Source organism: Dama dama, chromosome 31, assembly GCF_033118175.1.
Source record: "Dama dama isolate Ldn47 chromosome 31, ASM3311817v1, whole genome shotgun sequence".
In the NCBI taxonomy this organism is placed as follows: Eukaryota; Metazoa; Chordata; class Mammalia; order Artiodactyla; family Cervidae; genus Dama; species Dama dama.
In genome coordinates, this window is record NC_083711.1 from 13,057,940 (window position 1) to 13,074,932 (window position 16,993).

Sequence of the window (16,993 nt, forward strand, 5' to 3'; positions counted from 1 at the left end):
TATTTGATTTCATTCTAATGATTTGCTTCACACAGACATATTCCTACAGGGAGGGATTATTTCATTACTGAGCATCAACAGCTGGTATGTTTGCTGGCAATATTCTTATCATAAACTAATAAATCATCTTTCTGGTTGTCTTTCTACCTCTACAGCTTCGAGTGAGTGGGTATTCAAAAAACAGAGAGTCACCGAGAGGCGGAGAGTTCAGGTTTTCTGACCTGCAAGTATAGAATCTTACTGAGTATGACCAGGTAAAGCCCAGGGTCACCTGTCCCAGGTCCCCTACTTCACAGGAACTCTCTTTGTATTCGTCGCTAGTGAGCTTTAGATCTGGGGCACTATGTCACCCATTCACTTCCCTTTCCCTAAATCCCTGTTTGGCAGACACTAGTTGTCTACTCAATATCCGTCACCCCTTCTTTCTATTCTGATTGAAAACGAAGTCGCTCAGTCGTGTTCAACTCTTTACAACCCCGTAGACTGTAACCTACCAGGATCCTCCGTCCATGGGATTTTCCATGCAAGAATACTGGAGTGGGTTGCCAGTTCCTTCTCCAGGGGATCTTCCCAACCCAGGGATTGAACCCGAATCTCCCTCATTGCAGGCAGACGCTTTACCGTCTGAGCCACCAGGGAATTCTGATTGAATGTATACTTAAAAACACTTACTGCCCCAGACTCCCATAGCCACATGGTCTAGGTCTTGGTCAACCTGATATAAGCATGTATACACTCAGTAGAAGTTCCAGAAAAGCACTTACTTTTCTGATAACAGAAAACTAAATCAGCCAATGTGCAGTTTCGCCTTGTGCCCTCCCTGCCCTGTGTGACTCAAGGCGGGGCTCTTTTCTTTCATCCCTGAAGATGAGAACTACACTCTAAGGATAGCAGACCAGGAAGCTAGTAAGAAGCTCAGGTCCTTGGCAGTTTTCTTGAGCAGCTGACCAGTCCTGGTTGTGGGGTTCACTCTTCTTATCATACCAAAAAAAGAAAACCCTATTCAGCCAGGCTTATAGAGTTGAGTGTCTGTTACATGAAGCCAAAGGCAGCCTTAACTGATAACTTTTCTTAATTCCCAGGCTTTGCCAGGTCCCCCATATTATTCTGTTTAAAGCACACCCTGAGAACCCTGAAGTCACGTATCCTAAGTTACGTGGGAATGAATAAGTTATTATGATCATATGCAAACTATGCATACGACCCCGAAAGCTAGCAAACAAATAGCAGTGAAGAGCAGTATGATCATGTTGAGAGTACTAAAAGGACAAAAAATTGATTTCATTATGAAATTGCAAAGAGTATTACTATTGACTTCTGGATTGCCATATCCTCTTAGGTATAACTAGGTCACAAATAAGAAAACAGAGATGCAGTTAAGTCAGTAAAAATACTCTGATAAAATTCCAGGAAATGGCTCTTCTAAAACGTGGGACAGTTGCCAAAGAGGCAACAGTTGCCAAAGAGGGGTAAAAAGGAAGTTAAAATCATTCAGAACAATGGATTTTAGCTCCTCAAAAACACTGGGAAGCATAAGGAATTGTATGGAATTATTTTGATAATTGAAACTCTTCCTCTTTTAATATGCATTTTATAACTGAACCATCAAAGTCTTCATTGTAGTTAGAGTACACGAATTGAAAGAGGCATATCAACTTACAGCAGCCAAAATAAAGAAATCCGCATCTATGCCATGAAGCTGTAAGAATTAGGAGATGCTGAATCCCATTTAGTCAAACAAAATGTCTTTTCACACTAATAATTTGAGAATTTTTTCCTAAGTAAAGGGAGACTTCAGAATTAATATTAAGTTTAGAGTTCTAAAAGCATCCATTTAAACTGATGAGAGCATTAAAAAAAACTTGCCTCCTGGCTAAATAAGATTTCCAGAAGAAACTCTATTGGGATGTGTTTTATATCCCTTAGGATAAATGAGGACAGGAAACCGAGGGCATATCTCTAATTAACTACATGTGCCCCATGGGTTTCCCAAAACAATCTCTAATATAATTCAATTCTTTATCCTTAGCAGTGAGAAGTCAAGCATAAAACCATGTGCAAGCATCACATGGTGTGCCATAGAAAGGAAGCAAAAATAAACAGACTTTTTTTTATCATCTTTAATAGGCAAAATCCATACTTCTGTTACCAGATCAAGAGAGATCAAATTTTGCCTTTTGTACTTCTCTATTTGGTGTCTGAAGTCCCTTGGAGATTAATCTGGGGAGGATACTGTTTTTGCATATTCAGAAGTTCTCTGTTAAGATAAAAATTGCTTCAAAAGACAAGTACACCAAGCTGCCTTCAAGGACAATCACAATTATTCTAGTAAGAATAAGCTTATAAAAACACTCATGGTGTATGGGGTTCAAATGCGTTTCGATAGGAAAGTACAAGTCGAAGAAAATTGGAAGCTATAACTGGGAACCATGCCACTTAAAGAACTGTGATGCAGTCAGGAAAAGCAATAACGGGGCATTGAATGAAAACTAGTAGGATACTGACAGAGACCAATTCAGAAGTATGGCCAGGAGCTGGCACAGTTTTGGGGAACTAATGTTTCCTATTCAGTAAATAGGTACTGAACAGAGTTTTGCCAAGAGAATGCACTGGTCATAGCAAACACCCTCTGCCAACAACACAGAAGATGATTCTACACATCGACATCCCCAGATGGTCAATACTGGACTCAGACTGATTATATTCTTTGCAGCCAAAGATGGAGAAGCTGTATACAGTCAGCAAAAGCAAGACCGGAAGCTGACTGTGGTTCAGATCATGAACTCCTCATTGCCAAATTCATACTTAAACTGAAGAAAGTAGGGAAAAACCATTAGACCATTCAGGTATGACCTAAATCAAATCTCTTATGATTATTCAGTGGAAATGACAAATGGGCTGAAAGGATTAGATCTGATAGAGTGCCTGAAGAACTATGGACGAAGGTTCGTGACATTCTACAGGAGGCAGTGATCAAGACCATCCCAAAAAAAAAGAAATGCAAAAAGGCAAAATGGTTGCCTGAGGAGGCCTTACAAATAGCTGTGAAAAGAAGAGAAGTGAAAGGCAAAGGAGAAAAGGAAAGATATACCCTTTTGAATGCAGAGTTCCAAAGAATAGAAAGGAGAAATAAGAAAGCCTGCCTTAGTGATCAATGCAAAGAAATAGAGGGAAACAATAGAATGGGAAAGACTAGAGATTTCTTTAAGAAAATTAGTGATACCAAGGAAACATTTCATGCAAAGAGAAGAACAATAAAGGACAGAAATGGTATGGACCTGCAGAAGATATTAAGAGGTGGCAAAAATACACAGAAGAACTATACAAAAAAGATCTTCATGACCCAGATAACCACGATGGTGGTGTGATCACTCACCTAGAGCCAGACATCCTGGAATGTGAAGTCAAGTGGGACTTAGGAAGCATCAATATGAACACAGCTAGTGGAGGTGATGGAATTCCAGTTGAGCTATTTCAAATCCTAAAGGATGATGCTGTGAAAGTGCTGCACTCAATATGCCAGCAAATTTGGAAAACTCAGCAGTGGCCACAGGACTGGAAAAGGTCAGTTTTCATTCCAATCCCAAAGACCAGCAATGCCAAAGAATGTTCAAACTACTGCACAACTGCACTCATCTCACATACTAGCAAAGTAATGCTCAAAATTCTTCAAGCCAAGTTTCAACAGTACATGAACCTGTGAACTCCCAGATGTTCAAACTGCATTTGGAAAATGCAGAGGAACCAGAGATCAAATTGCCAACATCCATTGGATCATCAAAAAAGCAAGAGAGTTCCAGAAAGATCTATTTCTGCTTTATTAACTGTGCCAAACTTTGACTTTGTGGATCAAAACAAACTGTGGAAAATTCTTCAAGAGATGGGAATACCAGACCACCTGACCTGCCTCCTGAGAAATGTGTATGCAGGTCAGAAAGCAACAGTTAGAACTGGACATGGAACAACCGACTGGTTCCAAATGGGGAAAGGAGTACATCAAGGCTGTATATTGTCACCCTGCTTATTTAACTTACATGCAGAGTACATCATGAGAAACACTGGGCTGGAAGAAGCACAAGCTGGAATCAAGATTGCTGGGAGAAATATCAGTAAAGCCTCAGGTATGCAGATGACACCACCCTTATGGCATAAAGCAAAGAAGAACTAAAGAGCCTCTTGATGAAAGTAAAGATGAGAGTGAAAAAGTTGGCTTAACACTCAACATTCAGAAAACTAAGATCATGGCATCCGGTCCCATCACTTCATGGCAAATAGATGGGGAAACAATGGAAACAGTGAGAGACTTTGTTTTCTTGGGCTCCAAAATCACTGCAGATGGTGACTGCAGCCATGAAATTAAAAGATGCTTGCTCCTTGGAAGAAAACCTATGACCAAGCTAGATAGCATATTAAAAAGCAGAGACATTACTTTGCCAACAAAGGTCCATCTAGTCAAAGCTATGGTTTTTCCAGTAGTCATGTATGGATGTGAGAGTTGGACTATAAAGAAAGCTGAGCACCGAAGAACTGATGCTTTTGAACTGTGGTGTTGGAGAAGACTCTTGAGATTCCCTTGGACTGCAAGGAGATCCAACCAGTCCATTCTGAAGGGAATCAGTCTTGAATATTCATTGGAAGGACTGATGCTGACATTCCAATACTTTGGCCACCTGATTGGAAGAACTGACTCACTTGAAAATACCCTGATGCTGGGAAAGATTGCAGGAGGAGAAGGGGATGACAGAGTATGAGATAGTTGGATAGCATCACTGACTCAATGAACATGAGTTTGAACAAGCTCCGGGATTTGGTGTTGGACAGGGAAGCCTGGCGTCTGTCCATGGGGTCACAAAGAGTCGGACACGTCTGAGCAACTGATCTGAACATGAATCCTTGTTTCAAGGTCTACTTCTGGGAAACCTGACCTAGGACCTAAGTGAAGATAGTTTCTGTCTTATTCTGTAATAAATGCTTGATAATTAGGGCAAGCTCCAAGTTTAAATCTTGCCTTACTACTTAGCTGTGCTGACTTCTATGTGCCTGCTTCCCGTCTTTAAATGTTTTCAGTTTTAGTACTATTTCCTTTCTTCTTAACATTATCAGAACTTAGATTTTGAGTTGCCTAGTTAAAGGAACACACCAATGGTTGTTGAATGCTAGGAAAGAGTACATTGATATGTTACTGCATTTAATCTTCATGACAATCAAAAGGAATCTGTTTGCCCACCCCTGTTTTATGATGAGGAATTTGAGGGTCAGAGAAGTAATTTATTTGTCCAGTATTACCCTGAATGAATATTTAAATGCTAAGAAGCTTATATAAAATGTAGAGTCTTTTTAATAAAAAGATAAAACTCTATTATGCATAACTAACACATTCAGGATATTTGCATGGAAATTCCCAAAAGTAGACTGTAATCAAAAGTTGATTCCCTTTCTAGGATCTCTGTCCCAGTCTCACCTCCCCACTGCCTGACACCTCTACACACGCAACAGCTAAATAATGACTGTGTTGAATGAATAATTATATGAATGAATCTACAAAGAACAAGGAGGTCACATATACTAAAGCTTTTACTGAACTGTAAAATTCAACTGATGGCCTTCTTGCTGCTGTAGAAAAAAACTTCATTTGTTAATTTTAAAAATATATCTAGGAGAGAACAAGATGGCAGAGGAGGGCATGGAGTACATCTCTCTCCATGGATACATCAGGAATATACCTTCAGACACAGAAATGCATGCAGAGCACCAGCTGAGCGGACAGGAGGACCTGACCAGAAGAGAATATACAGAACCATGCAAATCTCGGTAGGATGAAGGAACTAGGGGGAAAAACAGGAGTGTTAGAAGGACTGGACCTGCCCTCAGTGGGTGGAGGAACTGAACCAGGGGTCTGATCCCCACATCAGGGCAATTGTCTGAGTCAGAAGAGAAACATTTAAGGCTGAGGATGAAACAGCTGATCTGTGGCAGCCTGAACAGAATGAGGATCAGACAGTCCTTGCTGCAACTATACATACCCCAGACAGGGATGCTGATTCCCTGGAAGGTGCAGCGGCTCGGAGCTGGAGTTTAGCTGGGAGCTGGGAGCTGGACCTGGGAGTTTAGCTGGGAGCTGGGATTGTGGAGCAATCCCAGGGCGAGGGCTGAGGTTGACTGCGGAGAGATGGATTGAGGGGATATGAGGGAGGAGATTGTGGTGGGAAACGACGGTGGAGGAAAGCCGGGCAGATATGGAAGCAAGGCGATACTGCTGAGTCACGAGCAGGGGGTGGGGCCATCACCATAGCCTCTCTCTCTCTCTCCACAGGCCAGCATTGGCAGCTTAACAGTAGAGAGGCTGGCCCATCAAACGCCTGAAGCGCTGAACTAGAGAATAGGACCCCCCCCCCAGGGGGCCCCTTTAAGTGCCTGATGCCCCGATCTACAGAGTAGGACCCCAGCCAGGGGGCCCCTTTGTGTGCCTGACAGCAGAGGAGGACCCCAGGCAAGGGAGCCCTCTAAGTGCCTGAACAGGCAGAGCTACAGAGAAAGACTGGGCAAAGAGGGCTTCTGATCGCCAGCTACAAGAGGCTTGAAAAAAGACCGTGATAGCGCCATAACTCTTCCGGTGGAGGCCATCCATGTCCCTGCACACTTGGCCGCCAGAGTCCCCGAAAGCCAAGCAGCCACACCACCTCACACTCAGCTCTCACGGGGACAGAGCTGCCACAGGCAAGAAAGTCTTGCGTCTATGCGCACAGGGTTTCTTCTGTAGTGTCCAACTCTTTGCACCCCTGTAGACTGTGGCCTGCCAGGATTCTCTGTCAGGAGGGTTCTCCAGGCAAGAATGGAGCATATTGGCCAATACGGGTTGCCATACCCTTCTAGAGCACTATATTTCCTGCTGCCCTAGCTGCCAACCCCCCGAGTACCTGGTGCTGCCAGGACCCCTGAGACCCAAGCAGCTGCACCACCTCCACCCCTGGCCCTCACGGGGCAGACCCAAGTCCTCCAGGGCAGCCTCAGGAGCAAACCCCAGTGGACGACCCACATGCAGAGGTGGAAATAAAACCATAATTGAGACCCAGGGGCAGTGTGACTAAGAGAGAAGACCCAAACCTTCCCACCAGTTATACAAGCTGCAGATTAAATCCACACGATCAACTAGGCAGACTCTGTGTCGTTGAGAGCTCCCACAAAGGAAAACGCAGTAGTTCAGATAGCGGTGGGCGTTGGAGGCAAGAACACAGAGGAGCAGGACCAGGTCAGAATCTGAGCTGCCCCCACAGCAGGTCCAGAGATCAGCAGAGTGAGGGAGGTGAGGCAAGAGGTGAGGTGGGCTGTGACTCCCAACGAGGGAAAGGACTCTGACAGCAGTGACAAGAAAAACATTTATTATTCTTATGTTTTGACTTGTTCTGTTGATTCTTTTGGATTTTTTTCTTTCTTTTTTTCCTTCCCCCCGCCCCTCTGTTGTAGTTGTCGATTTTATTGGCACTTTGAAAATAATTAAGCTTTTGAGCTTTTGTTTTCTTTTCTTTTTTCTGTCTCAGCCACATTTTTTCTTGTTGTTATAAACCTCTGCCTCTACATTGGGCTTTTGCAGTTCTGCGGAGTTTGCCCTTTTTTTTCCCTCTCTTTTTTTAATTTTAGTTTTTTTGATCTATTATTATTTTTTCTACATTTATTCCTTTGTCTGCTTTTCCTACTGTTCTTTTCCCCTTGCAGTTAATCTTTAATATATATAAATCTTCTTCATCTACCTCTATTTAACTTTACATATCTATTCTTTTTTTCTTTCTTTTCTTTCCTCTCAACATATTTGTTAGTTCTATTTTCATTGCTTTATTCCCTAATTGGCACCTTGCTTTAATTTTGTTTTCCAGTTTGTGCTTTAGTTAGTTTTGTACTGGTAGATATAATTTTTGGTTTCCTTTTTTCACTGGGCCAATCTATTGTACTTTATTTTTATTGGGCTGTTTTGATTTTGCTTATGGGTATATATGTAAATGTATATATTCAGTCACACTTTTTATTGTTGTTATAAACCTCTGCATCTACATTGGGCTTTTGCAGTTCTGTGAAGTTTTCCTTTTTCCTTTCTTCTTTCACTTTTTTCTTCATCTCTCTTTTTTATAATTTTAACTTTTAATTTTTTTAAACCTTTTATATTTTTTCTACATTTACTCCTTTGTTTGCCTTTCCTACTGTTCTTTTCCCCTTGCAGTTAATCTTTAATGTACATAAATCTTCTTCATCTACGTCTATTTAACTTTACATATCTATTCTTACTTTCTTTTCTTTCTTTCATTTCCTCTCAGCATATTTGTTAGTTTTGTTTTCATTGCTTTATTCCCCACTTGGCACCTTGCTTTAGTTTTGTTTTCCAGTTTGTGCTTTAGTTAGTTTTGTTCTTAACTTGTAAATAGAATGTTTGATTTCCTTTGTTCACCGGGTCAATCTATTGTCATTTATTTTTGTTGGACTGTTTTGACTTTGCTCAAGGGTGTATATGTATATGTGTATATTCCATTATTTTAATTATTATTTGCCTGAAAAACAAGACCCATATATATGCTGTCTACAAGAAACCCACTTCAGACCCCAAGACACATATAAACTGAAAGTGAGAGGATGGAAAAATATATCCCATGCAAATGGGAAGCAAAAGAAAGCTGGAGTAGCAATCTTCATATCAGACAAAATAGACCTTAAAGAGGTTTACAAGAAATAAGGAAGGACACTATATAATGATCAAGGGACCAACCCAAGAGGAAGACATAGCAATTGTGAATATCTATGCACCCAACATAGGAGCACCTCAGTACATAAGACAAACACTAACAGACATAAAGGGAAAAATTGACAGTAACACAATAATAGTAGGAGGCTTTAACACCCCACTCACACAAATGGACAGATCATCAAAACAGAAAATTAATAAGGAAACACAAGTCTTAAATCATACATTAGATGAGATGGATCTCATTGGTATCTTCAGGACATTCCATCCAAATGCAGAAGAATACACCTTCTTCTCAAGTGTACATGGAATATTCTCCAGGATAGACCACATCTTGGGTCACAAATCAAACCTCAACAAATTTAAGAACATTGAAATCGTATCAAGCATCTTCTCCGACCACAATGCTATGAGACTAGATATCAATTACAAGGGAAAAAAAACTGTAACAAAACACAAACACATGGAGTTTAAAAAACACATTTCTAAATAACCAACAGGTTAGTGAAGAAATCAAAAGGGAAATCAAAAAATTTCTAGAAACGAATGACAATGAAAACATGACAACTCAAAACCTATGCAATGCAGCAAAAGTAGTCCTAAGAGGGAAGTCTACAACAATTCAATCCTACCTCAAGAAACAAGATAAACATCGAATAGACAACCTAACTTTACACCTAAAACAACTGGAAAAAGAAGAACAACAACAACAAAAAAAACACCCAAAATTAGTAGAAGGAAAGAAATCTTAAACATACTAGCAGAAATAAATGAAGAAGAAATGAAAGAAACAATAGTAAAGATTAATAAAACTAAAAGCTGGTTCTTTGAGAAGATAAACAAAATTGACAAACTTTTAGCCAGACTCATCCAGAAAAAAGAGAGAAGAATCAAATGAACAAAATTAGAAATGAAAAAGGAGAGGTTACAACAGACAGTGCAGAAATACAAAGGATTATAAGAGACTATTATGAGCAACTATTTGGCAATAAAATGGATAACCTGGAAGAAATGGACAGATCCCTAGAAAAGTTCAATCTTCCAAGACTGAACCAGGAAGAAATAGAAATTATTTCTAGAATAACCCAACTACAAGCACTGAAATTGAAGCTGTGATCAAAAATTTCCCAAAAAACAGAAGTCCAGGACCAGATGGCTTCACTGGAGATAATCAAACATTTAGAGAAGAGCTAATGCCTGTCCTTCTAAAACTGTTTCAAAAAACTGCAGAGAAAGGAACACTTCCAAACTCATTTTATGAGGCCACCATCACCCTGATACCAAAACCAGACGAATACAACACACAAAAAAGAAAACTACAGGCCAATATCACTGGTGACCATAGACGCAAAAATCCTCAACAAAATTTTATCAAACAGAATTCAGCAACACATCAAAAAGCTCATACATCATGATCAAGTTGGGTTTATTCCAGGCATTCAAGGATTTTGCAATACAAGCAGATAAATCAATGTTACACACCATATTAACAAATTGAAAGATAAAAACCATATGATAATCTCAACAGATGCAGAAAAAGCCTTTGACAAAATTCAGCACCCATTTATAATTAAAACTCCTCAAAATATGGACATAGAAGGAACCTACCTCAACATAGTAAAGGCCATAGATGATAAGCCTACAGCAAACATTATTCTCAGTGGTGAAAAACTGAAAACATTTCCCCTAAGATCACGGACAAGACAAGGGTGTCCACTTTCACCACTGTTATTCAGCATAATTCTGGAAGTGCTAGCTACAGCAATTAGAGAAGAAAAAGAAATAAAAGGAATCCAAATTGGAAAAGAAGAAGTAAAGCTTTCACTGTTTGCAGTGAGGTTCTCTATACATAGAGAACCCTAAAGATAGTATCAGAAAATTACTAGGGCTAATCAGTGAATTTAACAAAGTTGCAGGATACAAAATCAATACACAGAAATCACTTGCATTTCTATACACCAACAATGAAAAATCAGAAAGAGAAATTAAGGAATCAATCCCATTCACCATTGCAACAAAAAGAATTAAATATCTAGGAATAAACTTACCTAAGGAGACAAAAGAACTGTACACATAAAATTATAAGACACTGAAGAAAGAAATCAAAGATGACATAAACAGATGGAGAGATATTCCATGTTCCTGGGTAGGAAGAATCAATATTGTAAAAATGACTATACTACCAAATGCAATCTACAGATTCAATGCGATCCCTATCAAATTACCAATAGCATTTTTCACAGAACTAGAACAAAAAATTTCACAATTCATATGGAAACACAAAAGACCCCAAATAGCCAAAGCAATCTTGAGAAAGAAGAACGGAGCTGGAGGAATCAACCTTCCTGACTTCAGATTATACTACAAAGCTGCAGTAATCAAGACAGTATGGTACTGGCACAAAAACAGAAACATAAACCAATGGAACAAGATAGAAAGCCCAGAAATAAACCCATGCACCTATGGGTAGCTTACTTTTGACATAGGAGGCAAGGATATACAATGGGCCAAAGACAGCCTCTTCAATAAATGGTGCTAGGAAACCTGGACAGCTACATGTAAAAGAATGAAATTAGAACACTTCCTAACACCATACACAAAGATAAACTCAAAATGGATTAAATACCTAAATGTAAGACCAGAAACTATAAAACTTAGAGGAAAACATAGGCAGAACACTTGATGACATAAATCAAAGCAAGATCCTCTATGACCCACCTCCTAGAGTAACGGAAATAAAAACAAAAGTAAACAAGTGGGGCCTGATTAAACTTAAAAGCTTTTGCACAACAAAGGAAAACTATAAGCAAGGTGAAAAGACAACCCTCAGAATGGAAGAAAATAATAGCAAATGAAAAACTGGCAAAGGATTAATTTCCAAAATATACAAGCAGCTCATACAACTCAATGCCAGAAAAGCAAACAACCCAATAAAAAAGTGGGAAAAAGACCTAAACAGACATTTCTCCAAAGGAGACATACAGATGGCTAACAAACACATGAAAAGATGCTCAACATTCACTCATTGTTAGAGAAATGCAACTCAAAACTACAATGAGATATCACCTCACACCAGTCAGAATGGCCTTCATCAAAAAGTCTACAAACAATAAATTCTGGAGAGGGTGTTTAGAAAAGGGAATGCTCTTGCACTGCTGGTGGGAATGTAAATTGATACAGCCACTATGGAAGATGGCATGGAGATTCCTTTAAAATCAAGGAATAAAACCACCATACGACCCAGCTATCCCACTCCTAGGCATAAACCCTAAAGAAACCAAAATTGAAAAAGACACATTTTCCCATTGTTCATTGCAGCACTTTTTACAATAGGTAGAACATGGAAGCAACCTAGATGTCCATCGACAGATAAGTGGATAAAGAAGTTGTGGTACATATACACAATAGAATATTACTCAGCCATAAAAAGGAACGCACTTGAGTCAGTTCTGATGAGGTGGATGAACCTAGAATCTATTATACAGAGTGAAGTGAGTCAGAAAGAGAAAGATAAATATATTCTAACGCACATATATGGAATCTAGAAAAACGGTACTGAAGAATTTATTTACAGGGCAGCAGTGGAGAAACAGACATAGAGAATAGACTTGTGGACATGGGGAGAGGGGAGGAGAGGGTGAGATGTATGAAAAGAGTAACATGGAAGCTGACATTACAATATGTAAAATAGAGAGCCAAAGGGAATTTGCTGTGTGGCTCAGGAAACTCAAACAGGGGCTCTGTATCAACCTAGAGGGTGGGATGCATGGGAGATGGGAGGGAGGTTCAAAAGGGAGGGGGCATATGTATACCTATGGCTGATTCATGTCAAGGTTTGACAGAAAACAGCAAAATTCTGTGAAGCAATTATCCTTTAATAAAAAAATTAAAATATATATATATATTTAGTTGCTATCAAAGAAAAGCATAATTGGGAAATTCAATCACCTAATAATTATCATATTTTAAGATAATTTTCCTCCCATGGGAATTTTCTATTTTATCAATTATGTGTCTGCTGTATTTTTTTAGAAGACAAGCTTCTTTTCTACAGTTTACAGCAAATGGTTAGCTTTAAGTGGAAATCAATTATATTAACATATGTGCATATGTCTTTACATAAAAAGAGTAAAGATGAAGAAATGCCTGTTTTCCCACATGTAAACCCTTTCAACTCTTTGAAACAGTGGAAGAGAAACATGCTGAGAAATAAAATTCTTCAATCACGAAATTTTTTTTTAAGTTGAGAAGGTACAAAGGTATAGGAAGCAGACCCCACTGAACATTCTACTAAAGGATGGCAGTTAAAACTTTCCAGGAGAGAGAGAGAAAAGAGAATGGATGGAGACTGGTCTACTCAGTATAACTAGCAAGAAGAAAAATAAGGAAAGGATGTGTTTTGAGGGGAGGGGAATCTCAATGTTAAAATATAGAGGGAAGTTAATAGATGAAGTCAAAGGAACCATTGGAGGAATAGAGAGAAACTTCTAAGGAGAACAGTAGAGAGCATTTCCTGAGATTCGGGGTCAGGAAAAACTCTCTGCAAGTTGTGATTAGAATAATTACCAAGGTGAACCAAACATGAACTCAAGTGAGTACGTACAGGCCCTCCAAAAAGCAGACTCCAAGATGAGATTAAACATGCAGATATTCAATCAGGAGGAATGCATATGTGAAAAGAAGCAAGGAGGGAGCCAGAAGAGACTTGTTGTTCATTTGCTCTGTCATATCAGACTCTTTGACCCCATGGACTGCAACATGCCAAGGTTCCCTGTCCTTCACCATTTCCCAGAGCTTGCTCAAACTCATGTCCATTGAGTCAGTGATGCCATCCAACCATCTCATCCTCTGTCATCCCCTTCTCTTCCTGCCTTCAATCTTTCCCAGAAACAGGGTCTTTTCCAATGAGTCAGTTCTTCACATCGGGTGGCCAAAGTATAGAACCTCCAGCTGCAGCATCAGTCCTTCCAATGAATGTTCAGGGTTGATTTCCTCTAGGATTGACTGGTTTGATCTCCTTGCTGTCCAAGGGACTCTCAAGAGCCTTCTCCAACACCACAGTTTGAAGGCATCAATTCTTTGGAGCTCAGCCTTTTCATTGTCCAGCTCTCACATCCATACATTACTACTGGAAAAACCATAGCTTTGACTATACCAGCTTCACTTATGTTTCAGCTGGTAAAGAATCCACCTGCAATGTGGGAGACCTGGGTTCGATCCCTGGATTAGGAAGATCCCCTGGAGAAGAGAAAGGCTACCCACTCCATTATTCTTGTCTGGAGAATTCCATGGACTGTATAGTCCATGGGGTCACATAGTTGGACATGACTGAGCGACTTTCACTTTCACTTTTGTGAGTTTCCATAGTGTAGTGGTCATCATGCTTGCCTAACTTGTGAGAAGTCCTCGGTTCAAAACCAAGTGGAAACAAGTGCTACTATTTAGCTTCCCTAGTGGCTCAGACAGTAAAGAATCTGCCTGCAGTGTGGGAGACCTGGGTTCAATCCCTGGGTTGGGAAGATTCCCTGGAGAAGGAAATGCAACCCACTCCAATATTCTTGCCTGGAAAATTCCATGGATGGAAAAATCTGGTAGGCTACAGTCCATGGGGTCTCAAAGAGTCAGACACGACTGAGCAACTTCACTTTCACTTTCTTTTGACTAAATGGACCTTTGTGAGCAAACTAATGCCTCTGCTTTTTAACATGCTGTCTAGGTTTGTCCTAACTTTTCTTCCAAGGAGCACGGGTCTTTTAATTTCATGGCTGCAGTCACCATCTGCAGTGATTTTGGAGCCCAGAAAAATAAAGTCTGACACTGTTTCCACTGTTTCCCCATTATTTGCCATTAAGTGATGGAACCAGATGCCATGATCTTCATTTTTTGCATGTTACATTTTAAGCCAGCATTTCACTCTCCCCTTTCACCTTCATCAAAAGGCCCTTTAGTTCTTCACTTTCTGCCATAAAGGTGGTGTTATCTGCATATCTTTGGTTATTGACATTTCTCCCAGCAATCTTGATTCCACCTTGTGCTGCATCCAGCCCAGCATTTCACGTGATATATTCACAAAAGCATAAAAGTTAAATAAGCAGGGTGACAATATACAGTCTTGACATACTCCTTTCCCAATTTGGAACCAATATGTTCTATGTCCTGTTCTAACTGTTGCTTCTTGATCTGCATACACATTTCTCAAAAGGCAGGTCAGGTGGTCTGGTATTCCCATCTCTTTAAGAATTTTCCACAGTTTGTTGTGATCCATATAGTCAAAGGTTTTAGAATCATCAGTGAAGCAGAAGTAGATGTTTTTATGGAATTCTCTTGCTTTTTCGATGATCTAACGGATGTTGGCAATTTGATCTCTGGTTCCTCTGCCTTTCCTAAATCCAGTTTGTACATCTTTAAGTTCTCAGTTCACTTACTGCTGAAACCTAGCTTGAAGGATTTTGAGCATTATTTTGCTAGCATGTGAAATGAGTACAATTATGTGGTAACTTGAACATTCTTTGATATTGCCTTTCTTTGGGATTGAAGTGAAGACTGACTTTTCCATTCCTGTGGCCACTGCTGAGTTTTCCAAATTTGCTGACAATATTGAGTGCAGCACTGGAACAGTATCATCTTTTGGGATTTGAAATAGCTCAGCTGAAATTCCATCACCTTCACTAGCCTTGTTTAAAGTGATGCTTCCTAAGGTCTGCTTGACTTCACACTCCAGGATGTCTGGCACTAGGTGAGTGATCATACCTTTGTGGTTATCTGAGCCATTAAGATCTTTTTTGTATGGTTCTTCTGTGTATTCTTGCCACCTCTTCTTAATATCTTCTGCTTCTGTTAGGTCCATACCTTTTCTGTCCTTTATTGTGCCTATCTTAGCATAAAGTATTCCCTTCAGTCAGTTCAGTCACTCAGTCGTGTCAACTCTTTGCAACAAATGTTCCCTTGGTATCTCTAATTTTCTTGAAGAGATCTCAGTCTTCCCCATTCTATTGTTTTCCTCTATTTCTTTGCATTGTTCAATTAAAAAGGCTTTATTATATCTCCTTACTAGTCTTTGGAACTCTGCATTCAGATGGGTGTATCTTTCCTTTTCTCCTTTGTCTTTCATCTCAGTCCAAACTATAAGGAGGGAAAACAGCCCCACCCATCAGCAGAAAATTGGATTAGATACTTAATCCAATTGGCTTACTGAGCAAGTGGGCTTGCTGCAGTCCATGGGGTTGCAAAGAGTCTGACACAACTGAGCGACCTGAACTGAACTGAGTGTGGCCCTGCCCACCAGACCAAGACCCAGTTTCCCCACAGCCATTCCCTCCCATCAGGAAGCTTGCACAGACCTCTTGTCCTCATCCATCAGAGGACAGACAGGATGAAAACTGCAATCCCAGAAAATTAACCAAACTGATTGCAATGGATCACACCCTTGCCTAACTCAATGAACTATGAGCCATGCTGTGTAGGGCCACCTAAGATGGGCAGGTCATGGTGGAGAGTTCTGACAAAATATGTCCACTGGAGAAGGCAATGGCAAACCACTTCAGCATTTTGCTGAACCATTCTTTTGCAACCAGCATTTTGCAACCACTCTTCCCTTGAAAACCCCATGAACAGAAGAGACTAGCAGAGTCATAACTCTTCAAAACTCTGACCTCAAGTGAAGAAGTCCAGGAGAGAAGCTTGCGTGGAAGTGTCCTAAAAATGTGGTACAGTCTAATAAGGGTTCAATGAAACCATCAGGATATCCTTGGGCCTGAACTGACACTGGTAGGAGTCTGGTGGTTCCATGAATAGGTTTACCTTAGTATTCCTGTCTACACTCCATCACTGGCAGAGCAGCCCATGGGAAGACTGGCCATGAACAAAGGTACCTTCACATTTCAAAGCTTCACAGATGAGACCCTTGAGCCATTGCAGATAATGCTGTGCATTACCTAGTTTAAGGTCTAGGAAGTACATTCTTATGGCCACTTTATTGAGTTTCCAAAATATCTCTGAATATTATAAAGTAACATCCCTTTTGTTTTCAGCATTTTTCAGAAAAATAATACAACTAGTCACCTTTTATCGAGCACTTATGTGTATCAATCAGTGTGCTAAGCACCTCATATAATTTTTCTCTTCTAGTCCTTGGAGCAACTCTTTGAGGTTAAAGGCCTCCCCCAATAATACAAAATTAGTAAGGAGAAATGCCAGGATTCAGTACAGGTATTTCAACTCCTGATCGCCATTTTGCAACTTCTAATTCTAATACCAGCTTTGGTA